This window comes from Protopterus annectens, chromosome 2.part0 (genome assembly GCF_019279795.1).
Source record: "Protopterus annectens isolate FY-2018-M chromosome 2.part0, PAN1.0, whole genome shotgun sequence".
NCBI classification, from domain to species: Eukaryota; Metazoa; Chordata; order Ceratodontiformes; family Protopteridae; genus Protopterus; species Protopterus annectens.
Window position 1 is genome coordinate 886,214,185 of NC_056728.1, and position 13,055 is coordinate 886,227,239.

At 39.8% G+C, this 13,055-nt stretch overlaps 1 protein-coding gene across 1 annotated transcript in view; it reads left to right on the forward strand.

Moving 5' to 3' along the window:
* Positions 1 to 13,055, forward strand: part of GC (GC vitamin D binding protein) — a 641,498-nt gene that overhangs the window by 371,399 nt on the left and 257,044 nt on the right. The window lies entirely within an intron of this gene.

The window sequence follows — 13,055 nt, forward strand, 5'->3', positions numbered from 1 at the left end:
TAAAAATATAGTAGCAAATACAGTAATGCAATACAGTGATGAAGTAGACAGTAGTAGAGATAACATATACACTAGTACACATTAATAATGAACAGAGTAATACAATATTAGAACCGAGGACCATGTGCATGGCAGTCCTACACTTACACATGTTGCCACAAGAATGCTGAAATAACACTTGTCTGTTTTTCAGTTCATTGCTTTAAACTGCATTGTCACAAGAGTAAGAAAACAAAAAGGTTGCACACCCTGTACTAGAACCCAAGGCCTTCTATAATACAATCATACACTTACGCCTGCTGCCACTGGACTAGTCACATGACATTCCTTAATTTACTAATCATTCTTAAGGTCTCTGTGTTAACTGACTGCGCAATGCCACTTAGCAGGTTTGCGCAGTGCCCAACAGAATTAATTAAATGTATCCAGTTTCAGTTAGTGGCTGTCTGGGTCCTGTCTGCAGGTGTTCTTTCTGCTTTCTGGGTGGGTCAGTTGTCCAGTTTGTGCACTGTTGCACTTCATGCAAACAAGATAAGTACAGTCAAACCTGGCATTCATTTTCCTCCATTTCCTGTGATTGATTATGCAGTGCATCACGCAAACACTCTGCCCCCCCCAAAAAATAAAAATAAATACAAGAAAGAAAAGAAAAAAGAAAAAAAGGGACAAGTAGTTGAAATGAGGAAAACCAGTCTATGACATACACACTAGAAAATGTTGGTTTATACGAGATATTTCTACATAGGTCTGGATTTAAACTCTCACTTAAAGAACCATCAGAACATAGGAAGGCTGCCTTATCTCTCTTTGTCACATTGAACAGTTTTTCAGCAAGGGACTGAAATCATTCTGCATACAACCAACTGCAGCATCATCTACAGTAATATGAAACCATACTACTGTTATTTGAACATTTATTATTTTGCATGTATTGCACTAAGTGATCACACAACCAGTTATGACTATTGCTTGCAAATATACAGCTCTGTCTTACCTCTCTGTGTTTGTTTGTCATTCTTCTCTTTTCTGACCAGTAATTTGAAACACACAGTGTGAAAGTCATTCTACATCATTGACCTTAAAATATGTGAGGATATTAAATAGCAATAATATGAATATATTATGAATATGAATATGCATATGAATGCAGTAACCAACAAATGACGAGCAGGTTGGATGATCATGAACAGAACCTGTGAATTGTGTGCTGCTTACTTACATTTCCAACCTTAAATCTAGTACTTTGTAAGTCTAACCTGACACACCCACTGGATGTAGGGCAGCCTACAGTGCTATTGTGTTTTCCTTCTCCCAACCAGTAATAATTCACAGTTGCAATCCATTAAAAACAAACACTGCAAGTGCCTGCACTATGTTTACATCTGCAACACAGACCCAAGTATTTGAGATTCAGCAATTTTAATCAGTACATACCTGATTTGCATCTTCACCCTGCTAGCAGCCCTGAATCTAAACCATATAAAAAGGCAACCATGTAGTTGGAAAACTGAAGGTAAGGAGACTTGTTTATGTGGAGAACACAGAACAGAGGCTATTACTTTGGTATATATCAGTACAGATGATTACTGAACTTGAGAAGGTTTGCTTGCATTTTGTCAACTATATACTGCATGTGCTGGAATGTAATTAAAAAAATCTGAAGCAAAGGCGTTTATGCTTTTATCTGTATGCATCAGTTAGAAGTGTAGTGATGCCATGGGTAAATTTTGTCTGAGGGCTATACTTGCAAGTCTGGACCACCTCCATTTGATTGAGGTATAGATGATTGGTAATACCTTAAAATGGAATATTCTGTGATAACTCTGTAGGCATGTTTCATGGGCAGTTCATTTAATAGAACTTTTAGCATTTCAAAGATGATTTGTTAGGAAAATGTGTCATTTGCCTGTTCTTTTGGGGGTGTGGAGCAAAGCTGCATTTCTGTTATGGCACAAACAAGGATGTGTTGCTATTGTTACTTTCCTTTTTTTTTTTTTTGCATCCAGTCTGTTGTTCGTATTTCAAATTTCTAGACTGTTTTATGTTTCTCCAGTGGGTAATATGGAGATGCTACCTCTTTTGTTTTAACTGAGAATAGTTATTTTGTAGTTATGTGTTAGTTATGTGTATTATCCTTCTGTTGTCTTTTAAGACGCCTAGGACTATGCCACCCAGGCGTCTGGATCCTCAAAGACTACCCTTCATTAATGCTGAAAATCAGGTTATTGTCAACGCTTTTAGGTAACATGGTGCCTTCCTGCTTGATAGGGGTAGGGAAGATATGTCACGCAGAATGCAGATTGAAATTTCATACACTTTGTATTGACATTGCCGTACGGTACATAAATCAGGATTTGCTGTTTTTATCATTGTAATGTGATCTCAGAGTTGGTATAGTTAAGTAGCAGAGGGTGGGGGTGCAGGGGGGATTTCCCCCTTGCAGAAACATACAGGTAAGTAGTTTTATTTTATTGTTTTTTTTATTTTGAAATTTCAAAACTTTGAACATATGGTCTCGGCCATATTGTCTTTGAATTTTTGAAATTTGGCTCAACTGATAGGGATCCCCCAGGAAGAGCTTACAGGTAAGGTTTTGTATCTCAGTTGTTGAATACTGTTGTGTAGTAAAACCGTTTATATCAATATGTTACTTCTGTTTCACAAGAATTTTATGGAGGGGGATTGAAGATTGCTACAGTTAACAGCACATTTTGATTGATTAGCTTAGGATGGAGTTGTCATCCAAGTTATTGCTGAAAGTATAGTTAATGTACATATAAAGGGGTGAAAGTATTACTCCCTGTGTTACTGTTAATTGTAATGATGTTGTCCTTACCCTTTGCTTAACGTCTTCCAGGACCATCTGGCATGCAGAGGATACCCTCATCTGCTGGTGGTAAGCCAAATATTTTTATGTCAGTACTGATAAACAATTAAAAGAAATATTTTAATGGGTGATGTTGATGTCAGGACTGTAATGCGTAGTACTGTACTGTCTAATAGTGACAGCACTATTATTTTGTTAGCATACATTGGAATATAGTAGCTTAGGTATTAATTGTTCCTGTGTTTGTTGCTTATTATTACAGGTGATCCTGACAGTGGAAGTGTGGGGATTTCTACCACCTGATGCCAGAGTATCTGCATACCCTGATGATGGTGGTGGCCAAACAGAAGCACAGTCAGGCAAACACAGCAGAGGATGAATCTGACACTGAGTTTAACATACAGCCATCCCCTGAAATTCTATCTGACCCATTCCAGTGAGCCCTCAGATACTCGATAGGGGGAGGGCAAGACAATTTATCAGGGATGTGTGGTTACTGCGGCTTCAGTGTCTGTTGACTCTGACCATAGTCAACGTGTGGGCAGAGGGCTATTCAGGAGGGTTGTTAGGGATGCTCAGAACAGGCCTGTTGTCCACCCTCCACCTAATGCAGGTATCTCTTCCCATGGTAGTTAATGTATGTTTAGGGCCATCATGAAGGCACAGGTACATTTCCATAGCTACTCTAGAGAAATGCTTAGGGCTGTAGATGTGGCACAGGCTGACATGCATGACTGCCTCCACCATGTTGCCGATTCAATGGGTCCAATGAATGACACATTGGAATGAGGTGTGTCTGTGATGAAATGAGCAGTGTCTGTGATGGAACTTCCCAATGTAGCCATGCCCGATCAAGCTCCAATAGTGGCAGCGCTTTCCCTGCTCTATCAGTGGGTGAGCTGTTAACACCCAGATGTGGCATGCCATGGGTTCATGGTCCTGGATGTCCTTGTAAGGGGAGCTCATCCAGCACACATCAGTCATGTTCAGGTAGCAGCAGTGAATCTCACTGTGGACATGCTAGTGTAACTCCTGGCGTTGCCAGTTCTCATGTTGGGGGATGACAACGATGAACTGCCACCTCTACCATGCACGACTCACACCTGTCTGACATACCAAGATGTAGAGCTAGCACAGAGCTTGGCTGTGTTCTTGCAGTTACTCACACCAATTTCACCTGGAGGACCCCTACAGACACACACACAACAGTTACGTGGTTCAGCCATGCAGCTTAAAACTCATTTTGTCTCACCGGCCATTTGTTGGTTTATCCAGATGTCTGCCTGCTTCTCTTTTTTACTCACACGCACTCACCAGCCTTTTCTGTCAGCCTAGGCTTCCTGCCCCCCCCACACACACACACACATATGCAACACCCTGTGGAAGTGATGATAACTGTGCCATATCCCTGTTTTGTATATTTTTGGATTCAGGGATACATAAGCTTTGGGTCTGATGCTCAGGGTGTATAGCTGAATTAGTGCTTTGTGTATCTGCATTTGTAATGTTGAACTGGTAATTATACCTTTGACTTACATTGTTCTTAGAAAATTAGACAGTTGATAGCATCAACATTTTCCAACTTTATTGTGAATGATCTTGTGATGGTTGTGAAGTCTGAAGCTGATATGTGTATCATTACTTTCTAACTTCTTTCTTTAATGATTTTCCTGCACAAACATAATGTGCTAAACTGAGATCATGCAGTGACCATCACTACATTTGAGAGGTATGACTATGTTAATCTTTGATGGATGCCTGAGGCCTACTACTTAATAATAGATACATGTAAGACACATGTAAGTCAAATAAGTCTCTGCTGTCACATGCTAAGGTCATTTCTGTACAAATCTCCCACCTTTTACTTGCTTACACTAAAAGTAACGAAATGCAAGGATATGCCACTCATTCATATTATTACAGAATACACTCCAGGTTCCACACTCCACTTGTAAATCCAGCAGTTGTAACAGTTTTAGTTCAGAGCTTACTCTGTCTGATGCAAACAGAAAATAGCCAATAGATGGAGAGGTAAAGGTTGTGAGAGTTGCCTGGCATCAATGTTACCATATGTATGTGCATAGGTGGAAGGTTTTAGGCTAAGTAGTGAGTGAGTGTGCTATGCATTGTTTCTTAACCAATGTGAGGGCATATTGGGCATGCCTTCATCTGCCTACACCAACAGCAGCTACTGTTTCCACCTTTAACTCCTCATCTGTGTGTGACTGTGGTGACCTTGGCATTGGTAGTGGGATGTTTGCTCCTTCATTGTTGATCCTGCTGAAGCTGTTTTCTCAGAATGATGTTGTGTAGCATGGCACTTAATGTGAATAGTTCAGTACATGTCCATGGATTGTACTACAGGCCCCCCACACACTTTCTATGATATTTCTGGTTTGAGCACTTGTCTCATTATGGTGTTCTTCAGTGGTTGTGTGTGCATTTCTAATGGATGTCATCAGCCACAGTTCCAGTGTATAACCTCCATCCCCTCAGTAAGTGATCCTATAGGATATCCCCCTAAAAACATCTGATACAGTTGGGAGGTGTGCCAGATATGTGACTTCTGGTAACTGTCAAGGTTGCCAGCACATGCATTCAAGTAGATTCCCATAATCAATATTGCTTGATAAAAATAACTTTTACTTTAATCTCCAGCAAAGACATCAACAAAATGCACAAAGTTTCTGGTCAGGTATTAATAGACTTCTATTCCCAGGACAAAACAAGACACCTACCCCTTCTGGTTTATCTCATAACTCCCCCAACCAGATTGCTGATGCTTTCAACAATTTCTTTACTGAAACTGGCCAAACTCTAGCTAATAACCTACCACCTGTTAGCTCAATTTTGCCTTACTCCCCAACTAGACTACATCCTACATTTCAGTTACAACCAGTTCCAATATCTCTTATCTATACACTACTTCAAAAACTTAAACCTTGTACACCCTCTGCTGACCTGCTACCAGCTCAATACCTGCAAATTGCAGCTAAAGTGCTTGCCTATCCCATTTCCATCCTACTCAATAGAACCATTACTGATGGTACCATCCCATCTCTCTAGAAAATCTTGCACATTATCCCACTACATAAGGGTGATAACTCAACCAAACTCTCAAACTTTCATCCCATAGCCCTACTCTCTCCATTAGCTAAAATCATGGAGAAATGTATCCACCAGCAACTACTTTATCATCTTCTTCAAAATAACCTATTAGCTGACTGTCAGCATGGCTTTAGGCCATTCCATAGTACTACTCCTGCACTCTTATCCTTTTCTGACTGTATTAACAAAAACTGAAATAACAACCTGCTATCCTCTGCACTCTTTATTGACCTCTCTAAAGTCTTTGATATGGTTAACCATCAGTTAGTTCTAAATATACTTGAATCACTTTCATTGGGTCCCCAAGCAGTGAAATGGTTCAAGTCCTACCTAGAAAACAGGCAACAAACAATCCTCTGGGATAATAACTTATCCACTCACCTCCCTATTACCCTTGGTGTCCCACAAGGCTCCATTTTGGGACCTCTCCTTTTCTCTATCTTCATTAACGATCTAAATGCTAATCTTCCTCAAGCCACCTTTATAGAATATGCAGATGATTCCACATTAATCTGTAGCATTGCCTCTTCTGCTGAACTCTAGTGCATCACCCAAAAATTATTCAACTTAGTGGAAAGCTGTTTCCTCCAACGCTGTCTCCTCCTTAACCCAAAAAAAAAACTAAATTACTCCTGTTCGCTCCCTCACAGAAATCCTCCCCTATAAATTTCACAGTTACATCCAATAATGGCACTCTCATAGCACCCGATGTGACCACTAAACTCTTAGGTGTCACAATTGACCATAACCTGAACTTCGAGTCACACATTAACTTAACCATTAAATCAGTTAATAGAAAACTAGGTTCCTTGTACAAGATTAAACCTTTCCTTACTCCTTTAGCTAGAACTACCATCACCCACACTCATCTTGTCTCTACCCTCCTATATGCCTGCCCCATTTATACCAATCTATCCAATAGTAACCTGAACAAGCTATCAACCTCCTATTGTAACATTGCCAGATTTGCCACTAGCTCCCCGTTTAGAAGCCACCATTGTCTAAATCTCAAACAGCTAAGATGCCTTGAACTGTAAAATCAGCTTCTACTTCAGCAACTTACTATTACCCAAAAGATTTTGCACCATCCCAGTAATATCCCAATACTCAGCAGTCTTATCACCCCATACAAAAATCTTACAACCCTACGCTCAGCTAACAAATTACTAGTGACCACCCATAAAGCCAATAATAGATCAGGTGACTGTCTTTTCTCAAACTTTGGGAAAAATTTGGAACAAGCTACATAGTGAACTAACATCTCTTTCTTCAACAACACTTTTCAAGAAGCAACTAAAAACATTCCTTAAAACTCAATGGCTCTGTCCATGCTCTAACCCTGACTAATAACCTCCTTCATTCCATGCTGTTATTCAATATCTTTTTAGGCCTCTGGCCATACTACTCTACTGACCTCAGTTAGTTGGGCCACTTGCTTAATGAATGCTATTACTAGCCTAGTCTCTCTGGAAATCTATACCGGAGTATAAACCCTGAAAAATCTCCACTACCTTGTATATATATATATATATATATATATATATATATATATATATATATATTGAGAGACAGAAGCATATATATATATATATTTGCTACATTTACTCTTGGACTGCAGATTGTGAAAGTTACTTAAAATCATGTGTTCTCACCTATCCCACTCAACATGAATTTCCTGCTAGCTTTCTCTGTGATTAATATTAAGCTTTCTACTGTGTGAAATATTCCTTCCCCCGGATTTACTAATCTTCCATGCAGGACTAGTCTAGTCCTGCATGGAAGTGGACATTTAGGAGGAGGACGGCAGCGCACCATTCATATTAATGAAGTTGTGCTGCCTGAACTCCTAAGCCTACACAGAGCATGGACGAGTGCAGGGGGAGTGTCTGAGAGCAGAGCTCTCAGAATAAATGCGCCCCTGCAAAGTAGAATAGCAGAAAGTGTAAATAAATGAGTGAGACCACTCATAGGTATCTGCATATCCCCACCAGCAGTCCACCATGTGTACAACAGCAACAGGACAGAAAAATAAAACGAAGATACCCCTTTATTTTTTTTAAAACTCCGAGTACAGCTAACCGTATGTGCGTGGGTGTGCCCATTGCTTAGCTACGGTTAAAGCAGCTTAAAAGGCTGAAGAGGATAACAAGGAAGATATATGCAAATGAAGCAGCACAGCAATAGTGTAGTGGTCAGAGCATCCACCTAACGAGCAGGAATTCTCGGTTCGAGTCCCAATGCAGCACATACCATTTTCCATGTGAAATCTGTATATGAACATTTTTTTACATTTTTTTTGCTGTATAACCTACTAAATAACATTTAAATGTGAGCTGGAGTACTGCATTAAATGCACATGTGAAGTGTCAGTGTCCTAATGAATAAGGCACTAGTAAGCAGGTTTAAGCAAAAATAAGCAGTAGTAAGCATATGTAAGCACTAGTAAGCCTGTTTAAGTGCGTTTGCGTGGGAGTAAGCATTGCCTACGCAGATTAAGCAAAGTAGAAGCTAACTCAGTGTTAGAAACCGTAACAGGAGGTTAGCAGTGCTTAGCTCCATGCAAACCTATGAACACCAGCATACAGCTGCTTTAAAGTGCCTTAATCACTCTGTACCCAACAGCCCATGTTCTGCCCAGCAACAAAATAAACAGCTTCTGCAAGGCACAAACTCAGGATCCTGTACACCACTGTCATAGTAGTTAGCCACTAAGCCATCATAGCAATACATATAAATGAGGTATCAGCAAACTAATCCTCACCACAGGAAAATCAAACCAACCATGTGAACTGAATATGTACAGTGTGATGTTGCATAACCTGCCACAGAACATAAATATGTGAACTGGAGTACTGCAGTAAGCATACATTTGAGGTGTTATTGTAATAAAGTGAAGAAGTCCCCAGGACCCAGTACAGTGTATGTACACATGAATCACAGACACAAGACACATATATAACCTGTAATGAATAATAAATCACTGCCAAAAGGCAAATATAGTGTTAATTAACTATTAAGCAATGCTAACCATAGCACAGCTCAACTTAGTAAGTGTAAACAATATGTAGGGGAGCCAATTCAATCTGCCTAGTGGTATACCTCTTTAAGCACTGCCAACATTAGGTAGCAGGTGTGCCCATAGCTTAGCCTTTTCAAACCCAGCCAATCACGGAAAAGTGTGGGTAATTGGCCGTATTTGAACCCCACAGGTGGGAATACTTCCCATAACTGGTTGTAGCTTCCTACTGCAGGCAGAATGGCTGGTATGGGTGAAGGCACTCGATTTAGAGTGCAGTGCTGGGGCATCCAGGAGTCAAAATTCATGGTATGGCTCCTGGTAAAACACCATGAGCAGAGACTACTGCAGGACCAGGGCTCACAGTATAAAACGGAGGCCTGGGGCAGTCTCGCTCGTGACCTCACCAGTGCTACAGGTATCCGCGGACTGATGAGCAGGTCAGGCACCACCATGCTGACCTGAAGTGGCAGAGGGGGGATGTACTGGAATAGTGGATCCAGGAGTCTCAGCAGATGCCTAATGCCCCAGTACTGAGTAAGTACTCATTCTTATTAAGTAGTTAATAATTGCCTAGCTTGTGTATACTATGGATAGGTATGGCTAAATATCACTGTAATTCTCTGACAGCTGCAGATGAGCAGGCTGCGAACCAGCAAGCCCATGATGCTAGGTTGCAAAGGCTGCTTCGTGAGCCAAGATAGTAATCATTCAGCATGTACTGTCATAACAGATAAATATAAGAGCCTTAGAAAGTGTTGTACCAGTAGAAATAAATGTGTAATATTCTGTGAATAAAGGTATAACCCCCGGAGTGCTTCTGTTTACTCTTCTGTCATATGTTGTTGAATTGTTGCATACTATAAATAGTACTGTTGTATTAATCGGTGTTACCCACACTGTGGTATGCAGATAAAATGTGTATGAAGTTCTGTATAACAATGTTGGAAGCGCCAAGAGGTCAGTCATATTGTACAAGTGAGGGAGACTTACACAGAAAACAGTAGAAAGCCTCACATCAATTCCCTGATAGCACAGTGTACTGTGATGTTAACTGTAATTTTATTTGTCACACACAGCAGGGGTTTGAATCCCGGGAGTGCTACTAAGTTGTATGCATAATCATACCCCACAACTGTACATATTTTGTTACAATGTTTAGATAGAAAGCTGTATGCATAATTACACCCAACTGTACAGAATTTGCTAGAAAGTTCAAATAGAAAGTTGTACGAATATTCATACCCCATAACTGTTCCAGTCTGTCCATCATGTCCAGATAAATGGCCCACATCACGAGCCTGGTACCCTGTTCCCCTGAAAAATCAGTGTGAGGATCCAAGAAATGTAGGCAGCTGTTAATGACATATAACTGATAGTCAGATATGTACGTACACAGAGAATGTATATGAAAACAAACCTGTCATTCTAGCACCTCACCCAAACTGTATGAGAGCAATTCTACACATATGTTGCATTAACACCTGCATCCTGTCATGCCTGTATGTAAATACAAAAACGGTGCCAGGACCCTTCTTCACTTCGAAAACAGATTTATTGGTAAACTTAAAGTGCGGTCAATATCGTTACACTTTTCGTCAGTTAAAAGTAACCGACTTCTTCAGAAGCTAGAAAACACACACAGAACCATAAATTTAAAATCAAAAACAGTTGGGTACTTAAATACTGTCACATGCATTTCGAGTCTTAATCTGTTTGTAATTAGGTTAATCCACCTAATGGTGGTTGTCATAGTAACCTAACAAGCAACAGCCTGCAAAGGCATACACAATACAGTGACAGTAGTAACTGTTCGTGTTGCATGTGCACATTTACACCAACATTAAGTACTAAACATTCGAGTTAGATGGTTAACTTGTCCCTATATAAAATCGAATGCAGTTGGATATAGTACTCAATCCTTAAAGCATTATTTAAAAATTACTTAAAAATCTTTTAAAAACCAAAGGTAAATCACGTTGTGTATACTAAATTCCTCCTAAGCGGAGAAAGAAAGAAAGACAAACAGCAGTGCGAGATAAAAACAGTGCTTATTGTAGTGCAGTGGGACTTCTTAGCGTGACTTCAAGGATGTACACTCTAACATTTCGAGAATTTCCAAAAATTCAAAGATTTTTACTAGTGATCCTTAATGTTACCTTAAACGTGTATTTAACATACAGGTCGCCTCACATCACAGTCGTGTTAGACAAAGCAAGGGTGCGGGAGTAGCGGGAATAGTGGCAGACTTAGTGTACCACTATAACCATACCTCCATATAGGTAGGATGAACTTTACATCCACACCTTTCAGGAAGGTAAGTTAGTGTTGAAATGTATTAGGACATACAAGAACCGGCATTTCATTAAGTTTGTGTAGAGAAAGCGACACTTATTGACACTTTTAAAACTTTTTTAAAACTTTTTTGAGTGGGGGGAGTGTCACATAGCAAAACCGTGTCATGGTTTTGTGAAGGTTTGTTAAAAGATTGTGTTGCTATGTGACACTCCCCCCACTCAAAAAAGTTTTAAAAAGTGTCAATAAGTGTCGCTTTCTCTACACAAACTTAATGAAATGCCGGTTCTTGTATGTCCTAATACACTTTAATACTAGCTTACCTCCCTGAAGGGTGTGGATGTAAAGTTCATCCTACCTATATGGAGGTATGGTTATAGTGGTACACTAAGTCTGCCACTATTCCCGCTACTCCCGCACCCTTGCTTGGTCTAACACGACTGTGATGTGAGGTGACCTGTATGTTAAATACACGTTTAAGGTAACATTAAGGATCACTAGTAAAAATCTTTGAATTTTTGGAAATTCTCGAAATGTTAGAGTGTACATCCTCAAAGTCACGCTAAGAAGTCCCACTGCACTACAATAAGCACTGTTTTTATCTCGCACTGCTGTTTGTCTTTCTTTCTTTCTCCGCTTGGGGAATTTAGTATACACAACGTGATTTACCTTTGGTTTTTAAAAGATTTTTAAGTAATTTTTAAATAATGCTTTAAGGATTGAGTAAGATATCCAACTGCATTCGATTTTATATAGGGACAAGTTAACCATCTAACTCGAATGTTTAGTACTTAATGTTGGTGTAAATGTGCACATGCAACACAAACAGTTACTACTGTCACTGTATTGTGTATGCCTTTGCAGGCTGTTGCTTGTTAGGTTACTATGACAACCACCATTAGGTGGATTAACCTAATTACAAACAGATTAAGACTCGAAATGCATGTGACAGTATTTAAGTACCCAACTGTTTTTGATTTTAAATTTATGGTTCTGTGTGTGTTTTCTAGCTTCTGAAGAAGTCGGTTACTTTTAACTGACGAAAAGTGTAACGATATTGACCGCACTTTAAGTTTACCAATAAATCTGTTTTCGAAGTGAAGAAGGGTCCTGGCACCGTTTTTGTATTTACTGGTTGGTGTTTTCTTCGATATTTCATGCCTGTATGTAAGACACAGGTCATGAATATAATAATCTATAAACATACCAGTGTACAATATAAGGCCATTGGGTAGTGTAATAATACATGTAAGGGACTGATCACTGCAGTGACTAAGAATGTTGTGAAAACTACAAGGATATATAAGTTGTTAATTGAGTCTCTCTCTCACCCCTACCATATGTGCAAAAATAACACAATGACACACCTCAACTGGTATGTGTACACTCCAGACTTATGTTGGGACATATGTCCTAATGATTTATAAATATTCACATTTTTTTCTATCATGTACCATGTTAAAATACACTCATATTTGTGGCTTGTTGCCGTCAATGAAACCTGCATGCTGTTGTAATGGCCACTGTTGTTCCGTTCCATATATGCATGTGTTCTGCTTGCTCTGCAACTGTGCAAAATCTGGTGTTTTAGGTTAATGGGAATACCTATGCATGCTTTTATAACTAATCCTGAATGCTGTTGACTATTACTAACCCATATCTGTCATAAACCTGCTACAACATAGCTTGTATGGGAAGACCGGTCTCAGCGGACCCACCTCAGCTGGCCATGGCACCAGGCACCAGCATGTCTGTGGCCCAGCCTGGGACCTCCTCCTTTGTGGGCCCTGTGCCACCTTTGGGTGGAAC